The sequence below is a fragment of the Eublepharis macularius genome, chromosome 6 (genome assembly GCF_028583425.1).
Source record: "Eublepharis macularius isolate TG4126 chromosome 6, MPM_Emac_v1.0, whole genome shotgun sequence".
Taxonomy (NCBI): Eukaryota; Metazoa; Chordata; class Lepidosauria; order Squamata; family Eublepharidae; genus Eublepharis; species Eublepharis macularius.
The window spans coordinates 131,365,713-131,376,114 of NC_072795.1; the positions used below are offsets into that span (position 1 = coordinate 131,365,713).

Here is a 10,402-nt window from a genome sequence, read left to right on the forward strand (position 1 = left end):
AGATAGTGGGGTATTGTGTTACATTGTTTTAAAATTAGATAAACCAGCCACCAAAACAGAGCCTCATACATAAACACGAGAAATTTAGTTTTGCTAAAATGTGGATAATTAAATTAATCTTTGCGAATTTGTTTACAGTTTTATTGCAGATACTGAACAGAGTTTTAATATGAGGATAGATTTTCAGTGTAATGTAGTTATTGTGTAACAAATGCCACACTGAAAATGCACCCCAGATATATGGAGATGAACACCATCTTTTTATCAAGTAAACGGCTATGTTTTGCAATTCAGTCATCATCCACTGTGGGTTTGATTTGTCACTCCTCTTCTAATCTGTCCCCAGCCAATTAAACGCCAGTGTTTCTCAACTCTTTGACTAAGGACAATTTTTCTCCTACTTCTGTGCATACAGGATTTGTAAGCATTATTTTACCCAGGTCAGCCTTCACCACAGTGAGCTGTTCCCCCAGTAGACAGTGACCCTATATTTACCATTAGCACTTCATTCTTCAATAGCTTTTGCACCTTTGCAGCTTTCTTGTCTTCTTCAGTACAGACACCTAATAGTCGCCTAAGCAAGAAGTAGAAGATTTCAAGCTCTGTGAATATTTCAGGGAGTGCTCCCACTGCACCAAGAACTTGTCCCACCATTCCATCAGCTCGACACAAAGTTGGATCAGTCTTAGTACCAACACCAACAAGGCCTCCTGGTACAGCATACTGCAGATCATTGTGTTCTGCAAAGAATGATACAATTTTGGAAAAGATGGGCTTGCACATAAGTTTTCCTTTACTGTCCTTTGAGTCTATTCCAGGACTTACTTCAAGCTCCTGGCCTACCTTTAGTACACCTTTTAGAATACTACCACCAGCTATGCCCCTTTCAGGTCATCAACTTCACATCCAGGCTTGTTGACATCAAAAGATCTAATAACAATAAGCCTTGGTTCTGATATGAAGTCTCTTCTGGGCACTGGAATTTTCTTTACTATTTATTCACAAACAACTTCAATGTTGTATTTTAGTTGTGCTGATATTGGAATAATTGGAGCTCCTTCTGCAACTGTACTTTTATCATCATCATCATCATCATCATCATCATCATCATCATCATCATCATTATTATTATTATTATTTATATTTATATCCCGCTCTCCCCACAAGCGGGCTCAGGGCGGGTCACAATAGTAGATAAAATATACAGAGATTAGAAACAAAGCCCGTTGTGGGAAAAAAATACAATGGGCTCTAGAAAGGTGAGAGCGGGCAGGCAGGCATTCCCTCCTCCTCCATCACTGATCCTGGCTGGTGAAGGAAGGGGGTGGGGGCATTGCCACCTGCTCCACACCTGATCTCAGCAACATGAAGGGGTGGTGGGCTTTGCTACATGCTGCATGCCTGATATAGGCTGGGTAAAGGGGGGGCAGGCATTTGCCACCTGCTCTGCTCCTCCTGATCCCAGCCGGGTGAAGAGAAAATGGGCATTGCCTTCTGCTCTGTACCTAATTACAGCTGGGTAAAGGGGGGCAGGAATTGCTGCCTGCTCCAAGCCTAATCCTAGTTGAGTGAAGGGGGGTGGGCATTGCCACCTGTTCCCTGCTGGGTGAAGGGAGAAGCGGGCAGTACTTCCTGCTCCTCACCTGATCCTGACATGCAAAGGTGGGCTTTGCTACATGCTCCGCTTCTGATCCCAACTGGGTGAAGGGGGTTTGGGCATTGCCACCTTATCTGTTCCTGATTTAAGCAGGTTGAAGGGGGGTGGAGATTGGTGCCTGCTTGGCACCTGATTCCAACAGGGTGAAGATGGGGTGGGCATTGCCACCTGCTCTGTGCCTTATTCCACTAGTTTGAAGGAGGTGGGCATTGTGACCTGCTCCAATTCTTGTCCCAGCTGGGTGAAGGGAATTGCCTCTTGCTCTGTGCCTGATCCAACCCAGGTGAAGGCGCTGGGCAGGCATTGGCACCTGCTCCGCTACTAATACCAGCTGTGTTGAGGTGGTGGTGGGCATTGCTACCTGTTCCACTCCTAATACCAGCTGGCTGAAGGGGAGGGGGCATTGCCACTTGCTCCGCTCCTAATATCCGCTGGGTTAAGATGGGGGTGGGCATTGCCACCTGCTCTGCACCTAATACCAGCCGGGTTAAGGCACAGGGAGGGCATTGCCACCTGCTCCGCTCCTGTTCCTGGCCTGAGCTTCCTACCACGGCATGTTTTCTGGAGCGATATGGTGAGTTGCCTGGGCTTTCCTCTGCAGCAGCACCCTCTGGTGGTGCACCAGGGTATAAAGTGAGTCATCTGAAACACGCTTACTCAATTATATAGTAAGATACTTTGTAAACTGCTCTGAGTGGGTGTTAAGTTGTCCGGAAGGGTGGTATAAAAATTGAATGTTGTTGCTGTTGTTATGAGAGCCATGAAAATGAACCTCGGTAACAGCAGCACTTATGATAACAACAGCAGCAACAACAACATCAATTTTTATCATTATCATTATTATCATTATTATTATCAATATCAGTGTTGTTGTTGTTGTTGTTGTTATTTGAATTGGTCAGTGGTGGAAGAAGTAGGCAAACTCATGACTTTGGCATTGTGTAAAGCACAAAATTCACTTCAGTTCCAATCAATAATTGGATCTAGATGTGGAATGACATGGCTTGTAGGTATAACCTCTACCTGTGTGAGTTCTGTGGGGCTAGATCAAAAACAGAACCTGCAAGACAACTCAAAACTCTCCAATGTATGCAACCATACAACAGATTTATTTGGCTGAACTCGGTTTCATTTTCTCGACCATGTCAGACACTCCTCTCCGCAGGTCCGGGAGGAAGCACCTGAGCAGCCTGACCGGGCGGCTGATCTGCGAAGATTAGCCCCCAGGACTCCCAGTGAGGGAGGCTGGGTCCAGAGCGCTGCGGGAAGAGCCCCCTGAAACTGATGCAGGGGGTAAATTGCCCATTTGCTCCTATGGAGGCCGGCAGACGTGCGCAGCACCTCGAGTGCTGCTGGGCCATGGAAAACGGCAAAGAGCAGAACTAGGCGAAAGCCTGTAAGTAAGTGAATCCCTTCTGTTATTACAAGCGTACGTGAAGGATTGGTGAGATCTGAAGCTAAGAAGGCTCGGGTTTCTTCCCCCTCACTGAGTTTCAGAACTTGGTCGGCGGTCTCCCCCCCCTAAAATGGCGACGAAAAAGCAGAGTCCCGCTTTGGGCAAGTCAATTTCGGCTGCCCTGCAGGGAAAAGGAGAGTCTCTCGAGGACTTAGTGAAGAGGTCGGTTATCGAAGCCATAAAGCCCTTTGTTGACAAGTTAAACAAAATGGATCAAAGGGTGGGCTTAATTGAGAGCGAAGTGAAAACCATTAAGGAAGTAGCGGGGGGGGGCAGAGAAGTCTGCTCAGGAAAATGTGTCACTCGTGAGGGCAACGAACAAAGAATTAAAGCTGGTGGAGAACCAGCTGATCGGGCTACAAGTGGAACGAACACAGACAATTTTGCGCCTCCAGAACGTGGAAGAGGAGGAAAATGAGGATTTAAAGGATCTTGCCTCGGAATTATTGGCGACACCCACGAGGGCAACTAAAGAAGAGGTAAAAAGCGCCATTTTGGAGGTCCGTCGGGCTTCTTCAAAATATGCAATGAAGCGTCAGCTGCCTCGCGAGATCATCATTGATTTTTCATCTAAGAGGATCCGGGACACTATCCTATATAACTCATACAATGCGGATCTGGACTTTTTGGGGAACAAGGTCAAGATACTGAAGGATGTTCCATTTTTAGTTCGGAAAAGAAGATTTAAGTATAAAAGGTTTGCAGCTCTTCTGAGGGAACGTGGAATAAAGTATAAATGGCTATTTCCGGAAGGTATCTGGTTTAGTTACAAATATCAAGCTTACAAGATAATATCAGAAGATCAGCTAAGGGACTTTGAGGGCAAAAACCAAGAATTTCAGCAAGAGGCCAAGCAAGAAGAAAAGGACTCGAAGTCTGAAGGGGGAGGGGAGGAGGGAACGAGCACGGCGGTTGCAGCTGTTCAGAGAGAACTGCGTCCGAGGCGCAGGGGGGGGGGGGAGGAAGATTTAATTTGGATTGTAATCTGTATTTTGCAAGGTCAACCATTCCATCAGTATTTTACAAAGTTTTAATACTAAACAATGGCAGTATGAAGGGAAAGCATTATTTGTAGTGTAGTGTTGTTATATGGTGTTGTTTATTTTTCTTTCCTTCCCTCTGCCCCCCTTCCTTCCCTTTGTATTGTTAGTTATTGTAAGCAATTAAAAATAAAAAATTTATTAAAAAAAACAGATTTATTTGGCTAAACACAGAGGTGTAACAGGGAACAGTAATTTGCAACAGATAGTCTCTAAAAATTAAACTAAGCAACTGGTTCTTGCTTGCAGCAATTTTTGGTGAGACAAGTCACATTTCTCCAGTACAGAAAGTGATAGATTCTTCTAATGCACTCCTCTTGCAAAACAAAAACACCCCCCCCCAAACCCAGCCAAACCAGAAACCAGGCTATGATCTTCAATTTGAAAAATATAGACCTCCAAAAAGAAAATGATTACAATATTAATATAGGTCATATTAAATCCAGCCCCCTTTCACCTTTTCTAGTCCATAATTTTCAATTACTTTTTGCAAGATGATATAAGCCCAGAAAAGCTTACCTAGTATCCACCATAACAGACTCCCCTCCTGCTTCTAATCTCCATTTACTGTCTCTGCTTCAACTGGGCTAAACTAGCTCCAACCTGTGGGTACATTGGCACCACAAATTGGCTTGCTGCTTGTCTGCCTGCGGCATGCAATCCCCCATCCTCAGTCACAATTCTCTGCCACTGAGAAACTGAGAAAGAGGAGAAAAATAGGTGGAAAGTGATGGCCTGTTTCTTAATAGTGTGTGCGGAGATGAAGTCAGATGCCTCATCTGGAATGTACCATGCCAGGTAGGGATGGGCACTGAAAAAACCCATTAGTTTTTGGATTGGGGTGTTGGGAAAGCCATAATAATATATATTTTTTTATTTTTTAGACCAGATAAAGGGGTACAGAAGGGGGAAAAGGGGAGGGGAGCAAAAAATACAAAGATAACAATGAAAAGAAAATTAGAAATATACATTACAAGGACTATTGAAAATGTAACATCCATCTAATCTTTAAAATACAGGTTCATATATATAACACAGCCATACTTAAAAATATATCTTCTTTTCATCCTTAAATCTCATTATTAGATCATCTATAAAACATTTTACTTTATCTATTAAAATACCTTTACAATGACATATCCATCCAAAAATATCAATTAACTTAACCTGTGTATGTATATAGATAGATAGATAGATAGATAGATATAGAGATAGAGATATAGATAAATAAATAAATATATAAATATATATATATATATTAGATAATTATCAGTATTCTTGATATTCTGATCCTCTTATACCAGGGCAGAGAAGCCTTAGTAGGGATGCCAGACGGGCAGGGGATCCCCCCCACTCCCCCCCACTTACCTAACCAGCGAGGGGGCACTCACCTTCCGTGCATGCTCCCCCATGGCGCTGCACGCTCCCATGCGCAGCAACTGCCGGGATTGGGCCCATTTTGGCCAGGATCAGGGCTGCTGCGGAGCACTGGAGCACTCCTGCGCCCCACAGTGCCTCCAAAGGGGCCCAATCCGTGGCAAAACGGGCCCATTTTTGGGCACTAGGGAGGGCAGGAGCACTCCTGTCCTCTGCAGTGCCTTAAAATGGGCCCGATCCATGGCAAAATGGGCCCATTTTTGGGTGCTGCGGAGGACAGGAGTGCTCCATCCCTCTGCAGTGCCTCAAAATAGGCCTGATCCATGGCAAAACGGGCCCATTTTGGGGTGCTTTAGAGCACAGGAGCGCTCCTGCCCTCCAGAGCACCTCAGAACGGGCCTGATCTGTGGCAAAATGGGCCTGTTTTCAGGCACTGTGGAGCACAGAAGCGCTCTTGCCCTCCGCAGTGCCTCAAAACGGGCCCGTTTTGGTGCAGATCGGACACGTTTTGAGCCCCTGCAGAGCCTGGGCACACTCCCAGGGGGCTGCACGATATCACTCCCAAAGTGATGTCATTGCGCTTGTGGGGGTAAGGCACGTGCCAGGCCCCTTTCCCCCACTGGGAGCTTGAGGGGGCCTGGCAACCCTAAGCCTTAGCCAAACTCTCAAGAGCAACTGCTGACCAAAAATAATGAAGAAAGCCCAACAGACCCAACCTGGCAGCACTCACTCAAAAGAAAAAGAAAGAAAGAAAGAAAGAAAGAAAGAAAGAAAGAAAGAAAGAAAGAAAGAAAGAAAGAAAGAAAGAAAGAAAGAAAGAAAGAAAGAAAGAAAGAAAGAAAGAAAGAAAGAAAGAAAGAAGCCTTGCCCGGAAACTGCAGCTGGTTGCAACAGCTTGTTTTTCCCCCTTTGCAGGTTTCTCCAGGCAAAAAAAGAGGGGGAAGGCAAGGTGATTCTCACAGGCAAATGGCATTGTTCATTTGAGGGAGCTCAACTGCATGTCCAGTCATGATGACTCTGTTCATATGAGCGAATTGTCATGATTGGACAGTGTCATGCCTCAGGTGGGGTGAGCCACCTTACGCTGCCACCACTCTGGGATTTAGGGTCCCTTGGGAAGGCCCAGAGGACCCTCCCAACCCTTCTGACCTCCGTAGCTTGGCCAATAAACAGGCGTGAGGACTCAGCAGAGTAACAACAAACGAAAGCGCTTATTTACAAGGAGGTCAGTTAATATCAAACAAGCAAGCAAGCAAGGTGCCTTAGCAACAATAGATGGGTGAAAGTAAAATAAACCAAAGGCCCTAGCGCGACTGAACTCCCTGTCCCTCTGTCTGCCAGGCCTGTCTTCTCACCCTCCCTGGATGAGGGCTTCTCTCCCTAGCAGAAACCTCCTCTGGCCTGCTCCATCCCTGGGTGAAAGAACGCAGGCTTTTTCCCCTCCCAGACTTATATAGCACTAGCCCCCTGTGTTCTGATTGGCCAAAAAGGGCGCCAAAATGGCCCAGGGCTCCTGGGAATTGTAGGCAGGCCTACTCCCACTGCTAACAGGCTTCTGAGGCCTTGCTAGGCCTTCCTGTCACAGCCAGATCATGACAGACAGTCACGTTCCCCATAACGAACAATGCCATTTACCTGTGACAATTGCCACCTTCCCCCCTTTTTTGTTCAGGAAATATGTGAAAGTGAGAAAAACACACTGCTGTGATCTTTGAAATGGCAGACCAAGTTTTTGCAGATAAAGCTTGCTTGGAGAAACTTTTAATAGACGAAAACTCAACTATTATCAGGCTTAAAGTCAAGTTTTGGGTTTATGTGATGAAATGTTGTAGCAAGCAACAAGATTATACAGAGAGATCCGTTTTTCCTTCCTTTTCTATGATATTCACAATTTTAACGTTTTAATGTACATTCTAAAACTTATGATGTATTTATTCTACTCCATATTTTATATATCAAAAATTTAATGTGCTTCCCTCCTTTGGGAATGTTATATTGATGATTCTTAATAGTCATTGAGTATAAACGAAAAAACTGACCCAGTTAATCCTAAATATTTCTGGGATTAATTGGGACCGTCAATGGCAGTATGTCCAAGAATCCTGAATATGATTGTGATTCCCTAATATACCTGAAAAATAACAATAATATATTCATTGGGTATATTTGTAGACTGGATATATTGTGCTAGTACTGTATAGTCTGTAGGAGTCTCTTAAGGCCTTTCTTGTCCTTGCATCGAAACAACTGATTGATAACCTTCACTTTGTCTTCATCAGGCCTGACATCATCTTTAGCAAAAACATGACCCATGTACTTAACACTTCCCACTAAAAACCTGATCTTGTCCTTATTTTATACCCTTTATCATGTTCTGCCAAGAACACATTTCAAGATGGCATCATGTTCTTTCCTGTTCACGGCTGTGATAATCATGTTATATGCAATTATGTTGACACCTGTGATGTCAGCAAAACATTTGTGAAGGGTTTCTAAACAATATTTAGAGTTGGCACTCATTTTTAAACATATTTGCAAAAAACGCAATTAAATAGTTGTTATTAAAACATCCCAAGACTGTTACTTCAGCTGAAGCAGATTGACACGGCTACCCAGCAACATTTTTACAGTTTCTTGCCTTCTCCTCTCTCTTTCTTTATTCAAGGAAGGAATGGTGTACTGTTTATTTTCTTTCTTTATAGTTGTCCTTTCTGACTAAGGGCTTTGGTGTAGTGGTTAGGAACAGTAGGGCTCTAATCTGGAGAACTGGGTTTGATTCTTTACTCCTCCACTTGAAGCCAGCTGAGTGACCTTGGGTCAGTCAAAGCTCTTCCAGAGCTCTCTCAGCCCCACCTGCCTCACAGGGTGATTATCAGGAGGATAATAATAACACAGCCCGGAAAATCCGCAACAACCATAATAATAACACCCCTTGTAAACTGCTCTGAGTGGGCATTAAGTTGTCCTGAAGGGTAGTATATAAATCGAATGCTGTTGTTGTTATTTCATGCACACTTGACTTATTCCTTTTCTTAGCAGTCGATCCCTAAGTATGCTTTTGAGAAAGGGGAATGATAAAACAAGGTACAGAGTTATGCCAGTGCACCAAAACAGCTGCAGAAGGCACTCTTCTGTATATTTATTACTTACTAGTAAAAAAGCTCATTGTGGGAAAAAATACAATGGACTCTAGAAAGGGGAAGGCGGGCAGGCAGGCATTGCCTCCTCCTCCATGACTGATCCCGGCTGGGTGAAGGGGGGTGGGCATTGCCTCCTGCTCCATGCCAGATTCTGGACAGGTGAAGGGGAGCAGATATTGCTGCCTGCTCGGTGCTTGATCCCAGCAGGGTGAAGGGGTGGCAGGCATTACAACCTACTCCACGCCTGATTCCAGCAGGGTGAAGTGGGCGGGTATTGCCACCTGCTCCACTCCTGATCCTGGGTGGATGAAGGGGGGTGGACATGGCATCCTGCTATGTGCCTCATCCTGGCCAGGTGAAGGCAGGGGATGGGCATCGCCTCCGAGCCTGATCTTGGCTGAGTGAAGGTGGGGGGCAGGCATGGCCACCTACTCTGCTTCTGATCCTGGCTGGGTGAAGGTGAGGGGGGCAAGCATTGGCACCTGCTCCATGACTGATCCATGCTGCATGAAGGGGGGAGTGGGCATTGCCACGTGCTCCACTCCAGAGCCAGGCCAGGTGGACGGGCATTGTCACCTGCTCTGCGCTTGATTCCGTCTGGATGAAGGGGGATGGGCATTGCTGCCTGCTCCATGTCTGATCCCATTGGGGTGAGGGGGGGAGGGCATTTCTGCCTGATCTGCGCATGATCCCGACTGGGTGAAGAAGGGAGCGGGCATTGCCTCCTGCCCTACTCCTGATCCCAGCCGGGTGATAGCAGAAGGTGAGCATTGCCACCTGCTCTGCTCCTGATCCCAGCTAGGTGATAGCAGAAGGTGGGCATTGCCACCTGCTCCTCTCCTGATCTCATCTGGGTGAAGGTGGGGAAGGGCATCGCCACCTGCTCTGTGCCTAATCCCAGTTGGGTGAAGGCAGCGTCTGGGCATTGCCAGCTGGGTGAAGGCAGCGAGCAGGCATTGCCAACTCTCTGCTCCTGATACCTGATTAAGGAAGCTCTGACTCTCAGAAATTCATACCCTGGAAATCTAGTTGGTTTTTAAGGTGCTACTGGACATGAATGTTGCTTTTCTACTATAAACCAACATGTCTATCCACATTAAACTATCTTCACTGAAATTGCAATTCGTTCAGTGGAGTGCTTGCCCATCAATGGGTAGATCTGCTAGCACCAAGAAGAGGATGTCTGAGAATGATTTATACCCTGCAGAATTGGAGCCATCAAACCCAGGACCCTTATCTCTTTAAGGATTGGTTCTATTCCAGATACTTTAAGTTATCTCATTGTTTTTTAAGCCCAGAGGAGTCTGAATAGTTGGGAGGAAATCTGTTACGGCTGTCTCCTCCGAGATACAGACTCTTTTTAAAATTTTGAATAAAACTGCTTAAACAGTGTGTGTCTCAGTGGAGTGAGCTGTAGGAGTATTTAATGCAAGGAACAGTTAATCTACTTTAGTTTATTTCAGTCTAAGGATAAGCGTCTACCTGTCTTGTCTCTGGCTTCTCAGAATTATTGTCACATGAATGTGTGAAATCTGCCTGCTGCACTTGCAGCGCGTTTACTGCAAATTGAGTTTTAGGAGCCAGTTGTCATGAAGTTCGTGGTCCCTAGCTTTTCCTTCCCATGTTGTGATGCCAGGGAATCCTGGCAGATTCCTGCCCTTAAAACTCTCTCCCTGGTTGCAGCCTTGGGCTGGTAACCCGATGCTATACTAAGTTTATTTTAACACACAAA

At 45.5% G+C, this 10,402-nt stretch overlaps 1 pseudogene; it reads right to left on the bottom strand.

Annotated features, from left to right (window-relative positions):
• Positions 1 to 290: 290 nt before the first annotated feature.
• LOC129332744 (eukaryotic translation initiation factor 2 subunit 3-like) lies at positions 291 to 5,565 on the bottom strand (annotated as a pseudogene).
• Positions 5,566 to 10,402: the final 4,837 nt, after the last annotated feature.